Source organism: Rhamphochromis longiceps, linkage group LG12, assembly GCF_057381845.1.
Source record: "Rhamphochromis longiceps isolate RC_006_pf linkage group LG12, R_longiceps_female_GT1.1, whole genome shotgun sequence".
In the NCBI taxonomy this organism is placed as follows: domain Eukaryota; kingdom Metazoa; phylum Chordata; class Actinopteri; order Cichliformes; family Cichlidae; genus Rhamphochromis; species Rhamphochromis longiceps.
The window spans coordinates 12291187-12311476 of record NC_140568.1 but is presented as its reverse complement, the minus strand read 5'-3'; the positions used below and the strand labels follow the sequence as shown (position 1 = coordinate 12311476).

The window sequence follows — 20290 nt, the reverse complement described above, 5'->3', positions numbered from 1 at the left end:
AAAAGGGGCTCATAAGCAGTTCCTGCTCATGAGTAACCAGAGGGCCGCAGCCATGAGTAAAATGGGTGTAGCATTAATTCTGAATCTGGTTTTGGTGAAGAATCTGCAGAACAGATTGATCAGAAGTAGACTTTTCTGAGTCACTGCGATGAGGCTGTTTACCAGCCTTGTGAGTCTGTCATGTGTCATGCCATAGTGCGGACCCGATGACACCTACTGCAGCAGGAAAGACGCTTTTCAGTACTTGAGCTTGTGCTCATATGGATGCAGTCAAACCAATAAGCAAAGGGAACCACTGAGCTTTTATGGTAAGGTCCTCAGTGTATGATTGAGAACCAAGAGTACAACTGAAGCTCTTATATATAATTCATAGGCTATAGCCAGCACCTGAGGATAGCATAAACACATGTGAAAGACAAGGAGAATCTGCCTTACCTAACGGCCAAACCACAGCAATCCACACATGCTGTCAATTAATTTGAAAAACAAATTGTAAAGAAACTAAACTAAACACACACATGAGGCCTACAGAAACACAAATTATAGTTTTTGCACTTTCGGATGGAGATTTAGATATCTATTACGGCAGCTTCTCCAACAAAGGCAACGAGAAAAATACAGACACACGCTCAGCAAAACCCACAACCCCACCCCTCCTTTACCAAGCTAAGCATCGGGGACACACTCTGACACACTCAGCCGAAACCACACAGAGACCCGCCGCGCAGACAGACACGTCAGTGCACGCACACACAGACAGACACTGCAGCTAACTTCATTTCAAAATCAATTAATTAAAAAGCACAGTCCTCTCCCACAGGGAGTGAAAGACAAATTTGAGGATTTTAATCCTGGTACACAAATCAGAGCTGTTCGGCCACAAAGATATGAGAGGACAGGATGGATAGAGGGATGGACTGTCAATGAATTTTAAGAAGGGAAGCCCATTTAAAATGGTCACATCTATCTATCTATCTATCTATCTATCTATCTATCTATCTATCTATCTATCTATCTATCTATCTATCTATCTATCTATCTATCTATCTATCTATCTATCTATCTATCTATCTATCGAGAATCAGCAGAGAAAGCAAGCAAGACAGAGGCAGAGTAAGCCTGCTGTAAGTGCCTGTTGTTGGGGTTCATCAGCACCCCCCTTCACTCCCTCGCCGTCTCTTTGCATTAGCTTTAAGGCTTTTTCAAAACAGACATTATTGATTTTTTGAAGTGTTGAATCAGAGGGCTGCCGCGTTTATCTGTGTGTGCGCCTCTGCGTGATTTGTGTGTGCGTGAGAGGGTGCGTGTGCACCCTGGCTGGTCTAACCTCAGGCAAAAAAATCATAATAAAGAGTTAGCTGTTCTCTCCTCCCTGGCGTTCCTAAAAAAGACTTTGCCTAATAGGTACGGGAAAGAAAAGAAAATAACACTGGAAGATAAACTGAGCATGCAAAAGTGTGCGAGCAAATGCGCACATTTGGCAGTTAATGTGTGAATGTGCTGGCGAAGGTGAGATTGTGAGCAATTGACAGAAAACACCTGGCCTTCGGTACTCGACGGACTGTTTGAAGGAGCGCTGAAAGCACAAGTAGTATAGTATTCACCTTCTTCCCTCAAATAAAAGTAGCAAGTAATAACTATCAGAATAGATTTCCTTTAAGGTTTATCTTGGTAAACATCGTATGCAAGACTACCAGGATGTGTCTCTGCAATGCGCCTCAAGGAGGAAACACAAAACTAGGAAGAGGCTTGCTTGATTTTGATAATGTTACTGTTGAAGCCTCGTGCAATGTTCAGATAACAAACTGCTTCTAATTTTCCACAACATCAAACACTTATTTAACAACAACAATTAAAAAACAACATTTTTTATCAGGCAGCAACCTCTGAAAAGCCGATCAAACATAAGTGGCAAAAAAATCAGTTCTGCAAACAGCCACAGGAGGCCGTCACTCCCTCTGGGCTCCCATGTTAAAATGGCCATAGTCAGAACATGTGTTACAGTCTAGTCCAAAAAAACTACTTTGATATTTGTAGCTTAATTCTGCCTTGATAAAGGCTGAACAGGGTATAACCTATTTATAAGTTACCCTTTTGGATTTTGTTAAAGCTTAAGTTAGACATGACTCTGATTGATGGCTGTGCTGACAGGGGTAGCTGTAGTTGATTACTGTCACTAGGGCTTATTTCTGCTAATTTAATTAATTTAACTGGACTTTTGGACCCTATTTGGGATGTTGGTGCATTTTTGAGCCTCTGAAAAATAAAATGGTCTGTTTTGAGGTGAAGCTGATCCGAGAAGTCAAGAGGTCAAGAGGTTCTGGTGGGTGAAAATTTAGTGTTGTATTAGCTCTGAATAGTGTTTTATACAGTCAGGGATTATTAAGAAATTACAGGGTCACAAAGCTTTGATCGTTCCAACTTAACATTTGAAGAGACGCAATTTATGTTAATTACCAAAAGTAAAAGTCCTGTTTTATGTAAAGTAGCACCTCTCAAATTTTAGAGTCAGTCACACTAGAATAACAATAAGACAGCAAACTCCTCTTGTCTGGGAAAACTACAGCGCGATATCTGTGGATGAGTTTCTGTTTGTCTGTCAGTAGTTAATATGAAAGTCTCTTTAATGTGAATTTCTGTGTATGTAGACAATGACAAATCTGAAGACACAACAGATTTGAGACTTTTGCTAATTTACCACAGTTAACTAGCGTATTATCATAAACAGATAGCATGTAATTGCCCGCCCGACCCCATTTAATCACAGACTGATTGGAGACCGACTCCATCTTATCGCCATTTTACCGTTATCTCTGACACACTAACGTCAGTTTGAAGACGGTAATTGACTACGAGTCATCACAGACCTGGCGTCCGCTTTCAAAGCAGCTATTTCAGAGGCAGTAAGATTATCGCACAGTCGCAATAATTTTGGCCGGGCCACGGTCTCCAACCACTGTTTTTCTAAACTGTAGCTAATTGTTCAGCTAAACTTATATAGCTTCACATGCTGAACTACTTGATATGTGCTATAAATGCCTCAAAACTATCCATAACTTCAGTAGTTGATTAAATATTTCAAGAAAGAGTTTTTATTTATTTCTCCAAACACAAGATAAAAGAGTTTATCTCTATGATAATGAATGGATCCTCATAGAGAGATCGTTGAAAAACACACAAAGAGTGGAGACAACAGGGGCGGGAAGAGAATAGGAGACAGTACCGAGAAATAAAAAAAAGAGTGGTAAGCTTGAAAAAGAGAGTGAGAAGGCAAAAGCCAGACTGGAAATTGATAGTGTAATTGTTGACTGCTGGTCAGCTCTTATCTTGGTTTCTCAGGGCCGTTGTCTGGGCAAGCCGGCTTCCTTTTTGCTTTTCCAATTGCCGTCTCTCTCTAAGAGTTGACCAAACCTGGCAACCTGAACACATTTCTCTATTTTTTTTTACCTCTTGCCAACCTTTCCTCTTGTATTCATCCCAGTCGAAATCCCTCTCCTCTTATCTTCTTTCTGTCATATTATTGAGGCCTCGTCCCACTGAGCATCTTCCTTTCTTTCCATCTCTTTCTTCAAACGAGTCAGGCTTCATGCAGAGAGCAGTGGACTGGAAAAGAGCAGCGGGAGATGGGTGAGAGCGCAACCAGCCTGCGGGTCAGAGGTGAGTCTGCAGCAGGACAGGGGGTAGGCGAGAGGGGCCAGTCCAGAATTGCCCCTCAACAATAGGGGCTATTGTGTCTGCAGCTGCTCATACAGACAGACTCAAAGGAGGATTTAGTGCTAGATTTCAGGTGAGACCATTAAGGTGCTAACAAGAACCATAGCATGGCCTGAGATAAGCTAAGTGTGGAAAAAGTGAATGAAAGAAGCTCAACAGGAGTCTTAAGAGGAGAAGACTGAAGCCGTCTTCATGATCAGCAAACGTTATGAGGATGTGTCCCGGTTTTTAAGCTAACTGCATGTGGAACAGTGTTAGATATCATTGCATTTACTGGTTAAACAGTGAGTTTAGCATATGCATGAATGATTCACTCCCTGCATTGCCTCTTTCTTCACGGCTCTTGTTTAATAAATCTTTTAGATGGTACTTGTGACATGATACCTCTCTGTTGCAGTATTAGCAGCTGGTATGAAGACTGTGCCGTTGTCTAATTTCAGTCACAACAGATGAAGAAAGAGATCGGTGATTCATGGACGTGGATCAAGGTAGATACGTCACGCTGAGATCCATGAGGCAAAATGTGATTAGTCAGACAGGGGGCAAGTCATCTCACTCCTCTTCATCGCACATTACATTGTTTTCTACAAATCATGCTGACTCCTTACTGAGACGTCTCCAATTAAGGCAAAGATATAAACCACAGATGTGTAGGCATTTGAACAGTATGGCGCACACACTGCCTTCCATCCTCTTTGCACTGACCAAAAGTTTCCTGTAGTATGTGAAAGAAATGCTTGGTTAGTAGAAGTCTACCTTGACTTTTCAATAAGGTTGGATAGTTATCTTTGAATTTAGAAGTGCTACACTGGGTAAACACCTGTATTTTCACCTGAGAATGGTAATAAGTAACTAATTTTCCTACAGGCCGAGCTAACCCAAGACAATCACAGGAGGAAATAAAGCAGAATAGCGCTCACCCTCCTTCTAGCTACGAAAGCTAAGCTACTCCCACACACAAGCTCAGTGGAGATCTCAGAGAGCAGTCATGTAGGGGCCCTCCTGCTGCCGATAAGCCTCCACTGGCCCTTCTGTAGAGCCTACCCTGGAGAGAGGCCATTAGCCTGGCTGCAGCTCCTTCCTGGATAAGCTGCAGCTTACCAGCCGACGAGCCGCAGGGCAACTTTTTTTATTGTCCTTTCAAAACTTTATGCGTGAGTGTGGGGCGATAGCTTGGGAGGGGTTGCGAGTGCTGTAGCCTGCAATCCAGCATGTGTGTGTGTGCATTCAAGTTGTGCCCTCCCAGCACTTCCTGCACTAACGGCCGGTCCCACGGTAGGAAAGGCGAGCTCTATCCGACCAGAACAATGCCAAAAAAAGGCTGTCATAAAAACAAACTACCATGCTCTGGTTAGCACGGGGGAAGAGGAGGGTAGGGGCCTACTTTCCTTTACACACCCCCTACTGCACTGCATCTGGATCATTATTCCCATACACACAGTCTTAGTTATGCAGGGTTTGAGCCAGTACTTTAACTGTTATCTTCTGCTGCTGGCCTGGACACATTTACATAGACTATCCAGGACAAAATAATGAATGAAAACGGCAAGAAGCAGCTGAATATGCATACTCCATGCACACACACATAGCAATGCTGCAACTGACAGTAAACAATGGGAACCTCCGTATACACAATGGCTCAGAGCAGGACTGACGTATCACCAAGACCTGAATAACAAAAGAAGGGAACAACTCCAGTGGTCCTCTCTGCACAACACATCGCCCAGTCAACTGAGCCAGAATGCATTTGCTGACTTGGAACAAGCAAAATAACAAACGGCTGACTAACGTGCAAGTTGGGGGCCTCAGGAAACATGCTAAACAATCTACACGGTGCCCCCGAAACACAGTTGGCTTACGGACAAGGTTTTTGTTTTGGCTGAGCATATTACTATCTCTTCCCCAATCCAGCTTTACAATTTCAGCCTCAGCCAAGCATGGGCAGACCCAATAAGCAGCATCAGATAGGATAGATGGGTCCATCTGCTATCTGAAAAGGAAATTACTAAATAAGTATCAAATATAATGGAGATTTCTTACCCTGAGCCCCTCTTCGACTCGGGAGATGAAAAAAACAAATAGGAAACCCAGAAGCAGTGCAAATGGATTGGTATTGATTTATGTAGCCTACTATAATTATAGATGCGAACAGCAATTAAAGAAATACATCAACATGAGGCAAAAGAAGTGTTTGCTTTCATGCCAAGAGTTAGCTGAGAAGATCAGAAACAACCACTCCACTCTCATGTCAGAATCACAGTTCTTGACCCAGTGGTTATCGTCTTTGCCAACTGCTATAACAACAAAGTGTCATAACATTTCTTACTTCAGCTGGACTTGCTGTAGTTTTGTCCTAAACAACAAGCGTTGCTGTTTCGAAAATATAGTCTACATTGCTAGATAAGCTACAGAACAGGAAAAGGAAGTTCAGCACTCAAACACAAACAAAATGGCTGCCAAGATGGTATCTGTTGTGCGGTTTGAAACTTGCTATAGGGCACTTTAATAGTTGTGAAAATGATGATAAATTATTAGCTAAATTATTTTATCAAGCTGATTTGTGGTTTCTCACTTTAATCTTCAATGCATATTTTATAGAAAGTAGTAAAAGAGTCAAGAAGTCCGTAAACTTAGCTTAGCAGGAAACAGTTAGCCTAGCTTAGTCAGAAGCCTCCAAATCCCATCAGCTTTCTGTGTTTTGCTCTGAACAAAAAGCTAATATATAAATTATAACAAAGCTATAAAGGTAAAACAAAGCATTGTTTAACTTTCGGACTAGACCAGGCTAATTGCGTTAGTTTCTAGATTTTCATTTAATCTAAGCTAAGAGTTCAGTTCAGGATTAGAGAGGTGGACTCTGGTTTTTGTTATTTACTCAGGTCAAACATCAACAGCTGTAGTTTTACTGTTCCACAGCACTTTAGCAAGTGATTCTGCTCACAATCTATGGCTTTATAAAACTGTGTGAAATTGACTGACTGAAAATTGTATTTTTGTAATTTCAGATTTTTCTTTATGCAATTTAGGCTACACACTTTACTAATGTACCGATAAATATACATTCACAGGCCACTTCATTAGAACTTAGAACTTTTAGAACTTTTATTGTCATTGTACAGTTGCTTGTAAAGTGAAATTTGGTACACACGTTCAACTGCTTGCTGATGCAAATATCTTACCATCCAATCACAACCAGCACGTCATGTGGCTATGGTCCAGGCCACCTGATGAGTTCAAGCTTAGCATCAGAATAGGGAAGAACGGTTGATTTAAGTGCTTTAAGTAGCATGGGTGTTGGTGCCAAAGTATTTCAGAAAGTGCTGATTGATCTGTTTTTTTCCATACAAACATCTGTAGGGATTACAGAGAATGGTCCAAAAAAAGAGGTCAGAATTTGGTGTAAACACCATTAAAGTGTGGCTCCATCCCGCCTTGTATCAATGATTCAGGCTACTGGTGATGGTGTAATGGTGTGGGGGATATTTTCTTGGCCAACTTTGGGCCCCTTAGTATCAAATACTTTGGAATGTGGTGGAATGGATGATTCGCATCAAGGATGTGCAGCCAACAAATCTGCAGCAACTGTGTGATGCTATCACGTCAATGCGGATCACAATCTCTGAGGAATGTTTCCAGAGCCTTGTTGAATCAATGCTACGAACAGTTACAGCAGTTAAATGGGTCTAACTCAATACTAGCAAGGCGTACCTAATAAAGTGTCTGTGATTGTATATCAGCCATGATGAGTTTAAGTCTAAATAGCAAGTGTTCATTCTTCTCTGATCATAGTTAAACTGTGCCGCAGCTATGTTTGTAAATCAGATGCTTTCACATTTATACTGAGTGGCCTGCACTGCAAACCAAAGATGAAAAGGAATTTCAACAGTTGTGATATTTCCAGCTTTTTCAGCAAGCGAATCCTGAGTCTTGACAGGCCGAAGATATGGAGAGGACTGAAGAGATACAGAAAGGAGAGTAGGCAGGAGAGACCAAGCAGGACAAAACCACAGAGGCTAGAAATGAGGCCTGAGAGAATGAGAAGAAGAAGTAAAAGAAAGTGTGAGGGAGGAAGACGAGCATAAATCAAAAAGAGAAAGGACAAAATCGGAGAGGGAAGAAGGGATGAAGAGATGGATGAAGACAGGGAACAGATAACCCCGCTACAGGAGCTCATGGTACCCTTTTATTCACTGTCCTTAAATATTCTAGTGCAACACACACAATAACACATTTGTCTTTATTTCTGTGAAGTCATTAGGCTGAGATTATTCTCAACATTTAATCTCCAAATGTTCTTGTTTTATCAGTAAAGCTGAGGGTAAAATGAATGTGTGCACACTATATGATTAGATAAGTAACAAGAGAGGAATTTACCATTAGTTGAATAATCTTCCTCTTCAAATGTGACGTAGCAAAACAACCTGATTTGAAGACGTTCCCAACGAAAGGCAGGAGAAAGACGTTTCCACACTCAGTGGTGCCACTCTTGGCCATGGCTCGACTATTTCCTGTGACCATCTGAGAAATACAGCTGTTCTCGGGATTGCGGCTGTTGATTAAATGTGTTTGTGTAGCACGTTGCGGCACTGCATCAACAACTGTAGCTTCAAGCTGTCATAAAAAATATCAGCTGTTCAGTTTTTATCTGTGAACTCCGGGCTGTTGTTCCTGTAGCCCCTCATTAAGGAAGCGGGGGGAAAGTGCGCTGATATATTACGACAAGTTTCACCGTAAAAATGGATTTGTGAAACGTTTGGCGACTCTATTGAGCTACAGAAGTAGATTTTGTTTTATTCTTTTCAAATGTGTACCACCTTGTCATCACTATATGATCTTTTAGGTCTGCATCCTATCAAATCTCAGCAAGAAAGTGATCGAACTTGCAGAAATATCTGCTGAATTCAGCCTCACAACTTTCACACTATTCTTTTAAATAATCTTTAAAAGAGAGATGCACACTCCTCTGTTGCTGTCCGCCAAACGTACTATGTTATATATATGCATATGTATTTGTTCTGTATCTCAAGTAAGCAAAACTCAATTTAACCTTCTAACTCCAAGTGTCCTGTTTTACATAAAAACTTGGACCCAGTTATTGTTAGATACAAACACAAATAGCGTAGCTAGCAGGCACCAGATGGCCAGTAGTGGTCAGCTGGTAACAAACAAGCAGGTCAGGGCTCTCCTCCACCTCCATTCTGCCCAGCATAAATAATGCAGAGGACTCGAGCTACCAAGAGAAACTCCACCGAACTCCTCTAAAAGCCTCGAGTAACTCTCCGAGCAAGTCCTGAAAAGGGGTGTTTACTTGTGGTGAAAGAAAAAAAGAAGGGGCAAACCTTTGTGTCATAGCAGGGAGCTACGACACAAAGGTTCTGTTCATTCATTTGTGTCAGACAACAGTAATTAGATCTGCGTGATGACTGCACTGCATTCTGACATCTTTAAAACTGCATTGATCAAAGCCGGGGGGGGGGGGGGGTGATTTCAGGTCAGGATGAAAAGCTTTGATAAACAAAACTTCTATATTGTAAAAATAATGAAAATCTGGTGCAGACAGCTATACTAGCTGCACATATTTGCCTCCAGGACCAACATTCTGCTCCATATTGGATTTTCCACTAGTCTGACTTTCCTGGAAACACTTTTCGTCCCTTAGGGCTTATTTATTTATTGATTGCCCCAAAGGATGATGGGGGGAGGGGGGCTGGCTGCATCATTCACAGAGGGTGACATGTATTTATTACTCCTTTGTACTCTGTATTCTGAGCGTAGTGAATTTTTGGCAATATTGTTAATTTTTTGACAATAATGTCAGTAAGACTTCATTTAATTTACCTGAATTGATTTGGAGAGATGAAAGGAACATCTATAACAGCTGCTCCCGGGGCATTCAAGGTACTGGCACAACTATTAGAGCCACAAAAAAGGATTACCCTAGTATCCTAGCATAGTTTTCATTCACAGTAGACTGAATGTGCACTTGTCTGTTCAATTAAAGTCGAGCTATATAAGTGGTAAGGGTTTACACTTTGGCAATGCAAAAATGACCTCATCATGCAACTCGAGTTGAGCCGAAACGAGTGGAGGGGGTGTATGTGAGCGTAAGTGGGCAAGAGAGATAGAGGATGAGAGCGAGAGAGAAAAAGAAAAAGCTCAAAGGGAAGGGTAAGTTGCAGAACAGAAAAAGCTTCTCCTCTCGGAACAACTGCAATCACAGCCGCAGCCAAAACCCCCCCGGATCCGTCCTTGCTGCCTAACGGAAACTTCTCAGCAGGCCTTAAAGCAACTGAGACGGAGGCTGGAGGTTGTGCAGTGGTGTGTGTACCATTCAGCATGAGCACAATTTGTGCTCTGCGTTACAGGAAGAGTGCCATCTGTAGTACTTGGACAATAAATGACGACCACGTCAGTTTTAAGAAACGTCAGAATTTGCTGAGACAACTAACATGCTTGTGTGTTTTCTTAGTGTCTTTCAACGGTAATGCATTCACATTAGGAAGAAATGCAAATGTGCAAAGTAAAGAAATCCAAAGTTCTGTCGCATTTTCACACGGCATGCTTAACTGCAAAAACCAATGAGGTGCTTTATGGGATTTGAATATTTAATCTAGTATTTAGTTTAGAAATGGAACAACAAAACAAGTTTTTGCAACACATTCAATTTATTATATAGGCAATTCATTATTTTATAGTAGTCCCCTCCCTTCCTCCAAATGTCCAGAATGGATGCCAAAGAGGAACATAGCGTTGTTCTTTCAGTTTTTTAGTTGTAATGAGTGCACCAGCTGGGCACTTGTAGTGCACTTCATCTAGCAGTACTTATAGACTCAAAACAGGGGAAAGGCAGGGTGTAAGAGCAGAAGTAAATAATTTTAGACATATGCATTAGACAACAACAAAAAATGCATAAAATGTGACCGGGTTTAATTAAAGGCGCTCAGCGTTTGTGATTAATGTGCTAATGACATGCTAATGTGTAACACTATGTTAATGTTTGAGTTTCATGTGTGTGATGTTACTCTTAGGAACATGAAGGCACATCTTGCGCGCGCACACACACACACACACACACACACACACACACACACACACACACACACACACACACACACACACACACACACACACACACTGTCTTATCCATACAGCATAAGGTTTATATCACTTTGAACCTGAACCCTGACACATTTGCCACAGTGTTCCTTTAAACACCTTCTCTAAACATCAGCCTTTCCAGCCCATACTTGCAACACGTTGTTCCCCTCACACACACACACGACCCATCTGCTTCAGCTCTCCGGACCTTGCATCTGGCCTCCCATGAACCATATCTCTGTTTAACACACACACATACACCGAGGAGCTCTAAAAACCCCCCACAGAATCAGTGCGATTATGTTTGAGCTGCATTAGAACACAGAGGGCATAGCTCGAAATGTGAACTCTTTGCACCTCAGCAGGAAATACAGACCAGTGTGAAACAGAAGAAACAAAACAAAATCTGTTTCTGTGAGATCCTTTTTTTTTTTAAGCAAAGAAAAGCAGATAGACTAAATCGGTCCTGGGATGAAAGGACGTTTTGAAAAAAAAGAAAGAAAAAAGCCTACTGTGGGAAGCTGGCACATCAACTGTTGCTCTGCAAAAGACACAGAGCCTCCAAGGAAATTATGATGAGCGGATTCAGATCCATACCTTCGTGATACACCACAGCCGGCGTGAACACAGGCTCTGTGTGTTCCCGTATGCAAAATGAGTTACATAATCAGCAATGATCCCATCATTGTTGCATTTTACTGTGTTCAGCTGCTTGGTTGTGGGCTGCAGTACATGTCGCGCTGACGTGATGCATGTGACACTGGGGTGACGATTAAACGCACGCAAACGGGCGGGCACAGAGCAGACAGGAGGCATCTGCCTCTGTCACGACGTATGGTCTATGACGCAGTGTTGACCCCCACGTGTGGAAACTGCCTGTGATTTGTTCTTTGTTGCAGTTTTCCGATGGGACATTTAAGAACTTTGGGGCTAATGCTGCAATGCGCCTCTTAAGAAACTTTAACAAGCATTTTTTTCATTCTGTAAACAAAACACTCACATCAGTCAAAGCGAATCAGTTGCAAAACCTTGGAATAGAGGGGACCAGCATGGATGGCATGAAACCCAGACAAGACGGGAACACACACACAAACAGTAGGAGACTTTCCACATCAGTCAAGCTTTTATGAAAACATAAAATGAAGCTGGGCACGTGCCTGTAGAGGCATTGCCATTTACATGTGTGCGCTATCAGCCTGGATGACTGTGTGCCATTTCACTGCATGTGTATGAGGAGCAGCTTTAGGAGTGCATGAGGGGGATATAGGAAGGAGGCTGGCTGTCAGGATGTGGAGTCCATTGTCTGTCCAACAATGAAGAGATTGAGTCGGCAGGAGTCCTGTGGCTCTCTCAATAGAGGCATTAACATCTGGGGCGAGAGGGCTACAGTGTGTGTGTGTGTGTGTGTGTGTGTGTGTGTGTGTGTGTGTGTGTGTGTGTGTGTGTGTGTGTGTGTGAGAGAGAGAGAGAGAGCGACAGAGTGTGTGTCATTGTTGCGAACACCCTGGATAAAAGTGGATTTTTAAGTTTGTTTTTTTAGCCTGGGAATAATGCAGATGTCAGGAGGAATCCTTCAACAACTAAATTGGTTTTGAAAGATCTCTCCTTGTAACCCGCTTCACTGCCGAATAATCTGTGCAATACTGCGCGTGCCTTTAGTGAGGATTATGTGTCTACTTTTCTTTTTTCCCCCTCAAAGTCTGTGAACTTGATTTATACCAAATTAAAAGGTGGGTGAATTGAATTTTGGCAGGCTTATCCACTGCTACATCCCTCTGCACGGCAAATGTCAACTTGCTAACTCTGATTTCTACTCGCTTATTGCTTCCATTAATCTTTGCAAATGACACAGTGACACAAGCGGACGCACAGAGACCTGCAGAAGCCACCCGCCCACCTGTGGTACAGGGAAAGGGAGTCTCCTGTGACAGTTACACAAATATCACAGTCAGAAAACAGATCCTCAAGTATGATATCACTACTAAAAACCTATCTCCTCTGTCCCACATGGCAACAGCCCTTTGCAGGGACCCCCAATCCAACACCCTTCCTTCCTTCTTCTAAACTACCACCTCTTTACACCAACCCTCACTTCCTCACTGTCCAGTGTGGACACACGCCCCTCCTTCCACCTTCCAACCCTCCTCCTCCTCAGTAATTACAATAATCACTCAAGTGAAGCTAATACTTACTTCATTAAGGCAAAGGAAAAAAGAAAGAGAGGGAAAGAAGAACAAGGAGGAAACCACTCCAAAGTAATATCTCAAACCAGTGGATTATTGTCACCATAAGAGCTTCATTTTTGAGTATTAACTGAGGGATACAGGCAGCAGTTAAAGGGACTCCGTTCTTTCTTTCTTTCTTTCTTTCTTTCTTTCTTTCTTTCTTTCTTTCTTTCTTTCTTGGCATCTGAAACTTAAAACCTCTTCACAAATCTAAAATCCACACATGTGCACAAGTGCAGAAAACTTTGAAATCTACAAAGCAGTTTCCCTTCGCAGGAAGACGACAGCGGCCACAGTGAGTGAGGATTACGAGGGGGATCTGTATTGATGTTATTAGAGGCGGAAAAAAGCACTACCAAGCAAAAGAAGGTGCCTAAAAGTTTGTCTTGTCAGGCACCAGACTCGCTCAGAACTTAAGAGCCTGAAATACAGGCAGACACAAAAGAGATCATTCTCAGACTGCTGCACCAGTATACACCGAGAGGTCAGCTTCACGTTGTGCGTTTTTGCTGCACGGTAGCATTGCCGGGCTGTGATTGTGGAGGTGCAGCGGCAGCACATTACAGTAGATGCACAGAAATACAGTAGAAAAAAGCCCGGAGTTGATTCCCTTCCAACTGCCCCTGACCGCAGTGCGCTGTGTTTACACAGCGCGAAAAGGGGATAAAGTTGCATCGCATTGAGCCCCAAAACTGGCAACCCAAAACACCCCAAATCATCTGTCTATACAAACGCACTGCACCTTAGATGGTGCTGTTTTAGGAAGAAATTAAAAAAAAACGTGGGCTTCTTGGCAACAGTTGGAGATTCGGACGCTCCGGGGTTTGGGATGTTTTCTGCCTCTGCTTGCTTCGTTAGTGTGTTAAAATCCAGCCGCCTCACAGCGCTGGAAGCAATATTGCCGAGAAATAACGAGCGCACACTTACCTTATTATTACGGTGATGGTGCTGATGATCACGGGCAATGCGTCCTGCGCTTTTCCTCCCCGCTCTCCGTCCTTCTCTGACGACTGGAGCCAGTATCCGTTTCTGCCTCTCTGTTTCTCTCTCTCTCTGCTTTCTCCGTTATCTCACGTTTGTTTTTGAATTTGAGTTATAAATTATTCCACATCCTCATCAATTTCTGATGCTCTCTCTCGCAGTTCCTCTCGTGTCCCCTATGCCTTTTTTTCCTCCTAAAAATGTTTGGACTATAAGGCAAATCAAGCCATATGATCCTGTCATTCAGTTTTTCACACAGAACTGGCTCTCCGCGCAACTCCCTCCCTGGGCTTTGTAACACGAAACCAGGCGAAGACGAGGAGGAGGAGGAGGAGAAAATGAGGAGGAAAGGGGAAAAAGCAAAGAAAGAAACGAGAGCGTGGATTGAATCCACTATCTGGGACCAGCTAAAAGGATCTACCCGCCTCCCTGTCTCAGAAGTTTCGGCAGTCCGTACCAAGCAGATATGTCAGAGTGGTCGTCGCGCTGCGTCTCTGTGCCAATGTCCAATGGAAATGATGTATATGGGAGTGTGTGTGAGGGGTGCGTGGCGCTGCAGCGTGTGTGCGCCCCCAGCCTACTTCTGCAGTACGCATCACAGCAGGGACCTGAGAGGATTTAAAAAAATAAAAAATAAAAAACCCAAAGAAGCACACAAACAGGTCTCCGCCCATTAGCCCCTCAGAACAAGGGTCAACAGCAGAGGACCCCCCGGCAGTCATTAGATTTACTGTAGAACATGCACGTTTCTTTCTTTCTTTCTTTCTTTCTTTCTTTCTTTCTTTCTTTCTTTCTTTCTTTCTTTCTTTCTTTCTTTTTAAAATAAGTCTGCCCCAACCTGAGGTCAAAGTCCCTTTATACCTCCGACTCCATACATCTGACACCCAGGACTTGGGTGGTGGTACGCCACTGACCACCAAGCTTAGCATAAGAGGTGGGATCCAAATATGATAGCAGTGATATCAACACTGGTCTTGGAATCGGACTGGTACTAGGATACGTTGTGCACAGTTGTGTTAATTATTACTTTCCGGGAATTAAAAAATACATCTCAATAATAAACAATGAAAAAGGTCTGAACCTTTTTGTGTTGACTGTCACATCTACTTTATTAAAAGTGAACAGCGCAAATGAAAACAACCCAAAGTGTTTTAGAAACATTCCAGGTCTCAAAAAAAAAAAAATCCCAGTTTCAAAACATGAAAAGCTGAAAGGTTTGTTTTGTTGTGTTAACTAAGTATTGTGGAAAGTAAAAATCATAGTTATTAAACTATGGTCATTAAAATTTTTTTTCAGAATTTGCAAATTGTTGATGAATCCTAAATCAAACAAAATTTGCAGTATCGCACGGCACTGTTTAACATCTCTTAAGCAGATGTTAATGCGGCATTATAATTATTATTTCCTTTAATAAAGTTACTAAACTTGTTGTCAGATGAAGTCTGTAACAAATGTTTATTTTTTTGTATTCATTCTCTAATCGTCTCATGAAAATAAAGAAACATTAATCTTAGTTTTCTAAGATTTTGTAGTCTGCATCTCCTCTGCACATTTTAATGATGCGCTTATTGATTGCTCTCAAAACTCAAAATGCTGCTCATCTGCTGCCGTTATAATAAATGCTCAGTCTCAGCAGAAGAAGACAGATATATTAAGTATGATATTAAGTGGGGTAAGTCTTGGATTCTTTTACTAGTAAACGCAACATTATTCCCTCCGATATGAGTTAAAGTCCTTCGTCATTCATGTTTAGCTAATTTGAAAGCCTTACCCTCACTTACCCAGTTTAGGGTCACTGAGGGCTGGAACCTATCCCAGGTGCCATTGGGTGAGATGTGGGGTACACCTTGGACAGATCTCCAGTCTGTCGCAGGGCTAACACAGAGAGACAGACAACCATTCACACTCACATTTACAATATGGGCAATTTAGGTTTAGGTTGGTAGTCCATTTGGTGGACTGCTAAGGTCACAAGTCCATTTCTGTCCTGTGACGTACTGGTAAATCTGGTGTCACTGTGCTGATTATCACAGCGAGGCTAGCGACCACACACTCTCACATCCATACCTATGAGCAATTTGCAATCAACAGGTGTTCTAAAGCGGCGTCCACACAGTAGCTGTAATAAATTAGCAATTTCAAACAACAAAGCGAAATAACCACTTGGCGATGTGAAACAAACAGGTCCCAAGATAAACTTTTCTCAACTTTGAAGCGAGCGACTGAAGTAACTACAAACAAGAGTGAACAATGCTGTTGATTGACATGTGGCAATGTAGAAAATACAGAAGAGGGTTACCTAGGCAACCATAGCCTTGAATGTTCTGACAGCCAGCTATCAGCTAGAAAGCAATATATGATGAGCAAATCTCTTCACGTGTGGATGCCCTTTAACAAGCATGTCCTTTCAATGTGGGTGAAAGCCAGAGTTATAGAAGAAACCCACGGGAGAACAATCAAAACTCTACACAGAAAGCCGACCACGAGGTGCATGTGCTATATGTGGGGCAAAAGTGCCAGCACGCTCCACCGTACAGCTCTTGAAAAACAAAACTACTCTGAATCACTTTAATCAAAGCAGCAGTCTCTGCTGTGTGAGTGGCGCTCCCAAAACAGAATCCTACATTTTTCGTAATGAAAATCTGAAGCCATGTCTTTCAAATACAAAGGAGTTTCTATCAAATAGTATCAGTTGATGTAATTGGTGATTTTAGGGCAGAAATAATCTTTAACTTCTAAACGGAAACATACACTTAGGCTTAAAAATAGTCCAGATTTTTTGCAACAATACTAAAGTAATCATCATGTTTTTGTTCTCACAGGTCTTACAATCAAGATCGCCTATGGGAAACAGGATTTATGAGAATGGGCAGAGGTAGAAGTTAGCAGTAAGCACGCTAGCTAGCTGACATCTGAAAATGATGTGATATTCTGGCTGAAGCATTTCTATCCATCCATCCATCCTCTATTGCTTATCCCTGTCAGGTTTGCGGGTGGGCTTGAACCTATCCTATCCCAGCTATCTTAGGGCGACAGGTCAGTCTGTCGCAGGGCTAACACATAGACACAGACAAACATTCACACTCACATTCACACCTTTGGGCAATTTAGAGTTCCCAATTAACCTAAAACCACTAAATGCATGTTTTTGGACTGTAGGAGGAAGCCGGAGTACCTGGAGAGAAACCACGCAAACACGGGGAGAATATGCAAACTCCACATAGTTACCACTGTGAGGCAACAGTGCTAACCACTGTGCTAGAAGTATCTCTAAAAAACAAAAAAAATACACTTCGACTGTAATTTCAGACATAAAGATAAAAAGCTATATAATCGTAGGTTTTTGGAGGCATCGTGAAGTTAGGCTAGTTGAAGTACTTTATGTGACGTTGCAGCTAGCTACATAGGTATTTTAGCTTTAGGCTAATACGAAGACAGCAGCACAGGTGACATATTCAACAAATTGAATTCTTTTATTTGACAGTACAATGAGTTTTTGGGACAGGGTCTCATCATACGGTAGAAAAATGACACTCTTTGATTTATTTTAGTTTTTCAGGCTTTTTAAAGAAATGACAGCTATCACTGAGCGGTTAAGATTCTGCTGAGAGTCTGCAAAAGTTGCAGGGCTGCTAGTGTCAGGATGTGTAGCTTGAGCCATGGGGGCTGTCATTAGTGACATCTGCCCATATCTACTGCCGGTGCTGAGCACTCTTCCCTTGTTTGATGCTTGAATGCATATCTCAGGAGTACGATGACTGACAAAGGACTGAGAGGACTTGCACGCATGTACATCTATCATCATACTGGAGCCGAAGCTGGGGCCATTTTGTTTGACAACAGGGGAAATGCAGAGTTACCTTCAGATTGGGAGGAAAACTATTTCTTGATATTTTCCCATCAGTTTTTTTTTTTGGTTATGTCTTTTTGGAGGCTGGTTTGGTTTTTGTTGTCGCATCTACTTGACCCTGTTTTGTGCAAGTTTTCATGACATTTCTGTTCATAAATGTGAGACTACAGATGAATTGCACATTTTTCTGAGCCATATCCAATATGTGATGTTGTGCACTTGGTTGGCTTTGGTCTGTTGTGTTGGCTGCTACTCTAATTAGATTTTTAGGGTTTGTTGTATTGGTAAGATTAGCGAAATTTAAAAGCATGAATCACTGTACTATGAATTTAAGTTTATGCGAATAGCATTAATAAAAAGCTGTACAAAAGTAGAATGACAATTGAATAGTTTTTAAGCTTCTTTTAGGTCTGAAGCCTAATCCAAAAACAAGAAATACAGCACTGCAGCACATTGAAAAATAAGAGCCTCTGCCAACGCAGGACCCAGAAACAGTGTTGATCATCACTTAACAACTGATAAGAAGAAATTACTCTGAATGAGTCAAAGCCAAATTGCCACTAGGTGTGAATGTGAGTGCGAATGGTTGTCTGTCCCTATGTGTTAGCCCTGCGACAGACTGGCGACCTGTCCAGGGTGTACCCCGCCTTTCGCCCTATGACAGCTGGGATAGGCTCCAGCGCCCCCCGCGACCCTGAAGCGGAAGCAAATGGATGGAGTCAAAGCCATTGGGAAATACTGCTACAAATATTTCATCTAGTTGAGCATGCTGACATTTCCTTTCTTCCTGTCTGTTCTTTTTTTTTTTTTTTTTAATAATCACTGTTTTCGGATAAGGCTTTACCCTTCTGTTGCATTCATTGTATTTTTTAAGCAATCTGATGAATTTTAGCATGTTGGTTAATATAATTACTATGAAATAACTTACCTACTCCAATTGTTTGTTATTGCAGTGACGAACAATGAACTTGCGATCTCGTTGCCTCTGAAAAGACTGCTTTGAAGTTGCAAGTTCCAAGCACCTACGATGCATCAAGGTGAAGATAAGAAAGTGAGTCTGCAATTGGTCTGCAACTGAGTGAGGTCAAACTGTCACTTTTGTGGAAATTGTTAGTAATAATACAGCCATTAACTGCGGTAAATCAGTGGAAAATGCCAATCTCTTGCCGCCTATTGCAAATTTGTTGATAGAAAATCACATTATTGCAGACTGAACTGAATGAATAAAACAAGCAGCACTTAGATCAGAGAAACAGTTGTGATGCAGAGCATGCAAACACCAGTAACCATGCAGAATCACAGCCAATGAGACCTGTGTCCTGCAGGTTCCCCTTTATGCCTAAATCCAGATGTTCTGGTACAAATACACATAGGCTGCTAATTTCAGCCACGCTTTTTAAGATATAAAATATCTGATATTAGGAAAATGATCCTGAGCAGCATGAACAAACACACAAGACTGGACAATAATCTAAAAAAAGACTTAAAAGGAGATTAAAAGGCGAATATTAGAATGATAATCTCTGAGGATTAGCACAGAAAGTATTGCATATTATTTTTTATCTCTGTGTTTTTCCTACCTGTTCAAGACACCGTGGGTCCTTTTGACCCCAGCATAAATAAGTAAACAAAGACTAGGCTGCTAGAAAACCATCGTTCCATTACTGCAGGAATATATTTGCCTTACTGTAAAAACTGTAAACCTCTCGGCCATGCTAACCCCTCTGCAACTTCTACAGATGGTTCCACGTCCTGCACCGTTTTGCCCAAATCCTCGCGCAGACAGATTACCAAATAAACAGGGCTGAATTATAGTGCTCGTAATCTCAAACACACATCGGGTTGCAGACGATCTGGCACACATTTGTTTGGCTTGAGAGTTAATGAGTTTGGATTTAGGACACTAATTTGGAGTCAGACTCTCGTACGGCAAGTGTGTTAAAAACAGCACGCTGATGAAAAGGAGAAGTAGCACGGCCTCAGGCCACATCAAGAGACTCTTGGAAAAGAAAAAAAATGTGGGTTTTGTGCAGGGAAGTTGTTCTTGGGATGGCGAGCGTGGCCTTCAAGGAATTTAAATGAAAAGAGAAGCCACTCGCAAACAAGCAATCCCAAGCAGACCTTGACCTTCCACTGTATTTTTTACGCCTCCGCCAGTCAATAACACTTCAAAATGAAAAAAAGGGACTGTGATGAAAATGAATTTGCACGGATTATTTGGACCCAAAGTTGGATTAAATAGACTTCAGATGTATTATGTGAAGAGGCAGTCAAGTATGAAGTTCCCTGCGCTGACCTCGAGTTCAATTTGTTGCCGGTGTTCTCTCCACTCTCTGGGAGTTTCAGTATAGTGAACAACTTCATGTGAGTTTTTACTTGTTCTCTTATTCAATTTCCTATATGCTGAGCCAGTTTTATGACC

General features: G+C 42.0%; 1 protein-coding gene across 2 annotated transcripts in view; it reads right to left on the bottom strand.

Annotated features, from left to right (window-relative positions):
* Positions 1-14589, bottom strand: part of sema4c (sema domain, immunoglobulin domain (Ig), transmembrane domain (TM) and short cytoplasmic domain, (semaphorin) 4C) — a 107120-nt gene extending 92531 nt beyond the window's left edge. The window contains exons 1-2 of one of the 2 annotated variants that reach the window (XM_085424774.1): positions 13965-14589; positions 3448-3603 (exon numbers count right to left, since the gene is read on the bottom strand). The gene's annotated coding sequence lies outside the window, so the exon portion shown is untranslated. The remainder of the gene's footprint in view (positions 1-3447; positions 3604-13964) is intronic. The other variant, XM_085424772.1, reaches the window with a different exon arrangement.
* Between the last annotated feature and the right edge of the window lie 5701 nt (positions 14590-20290).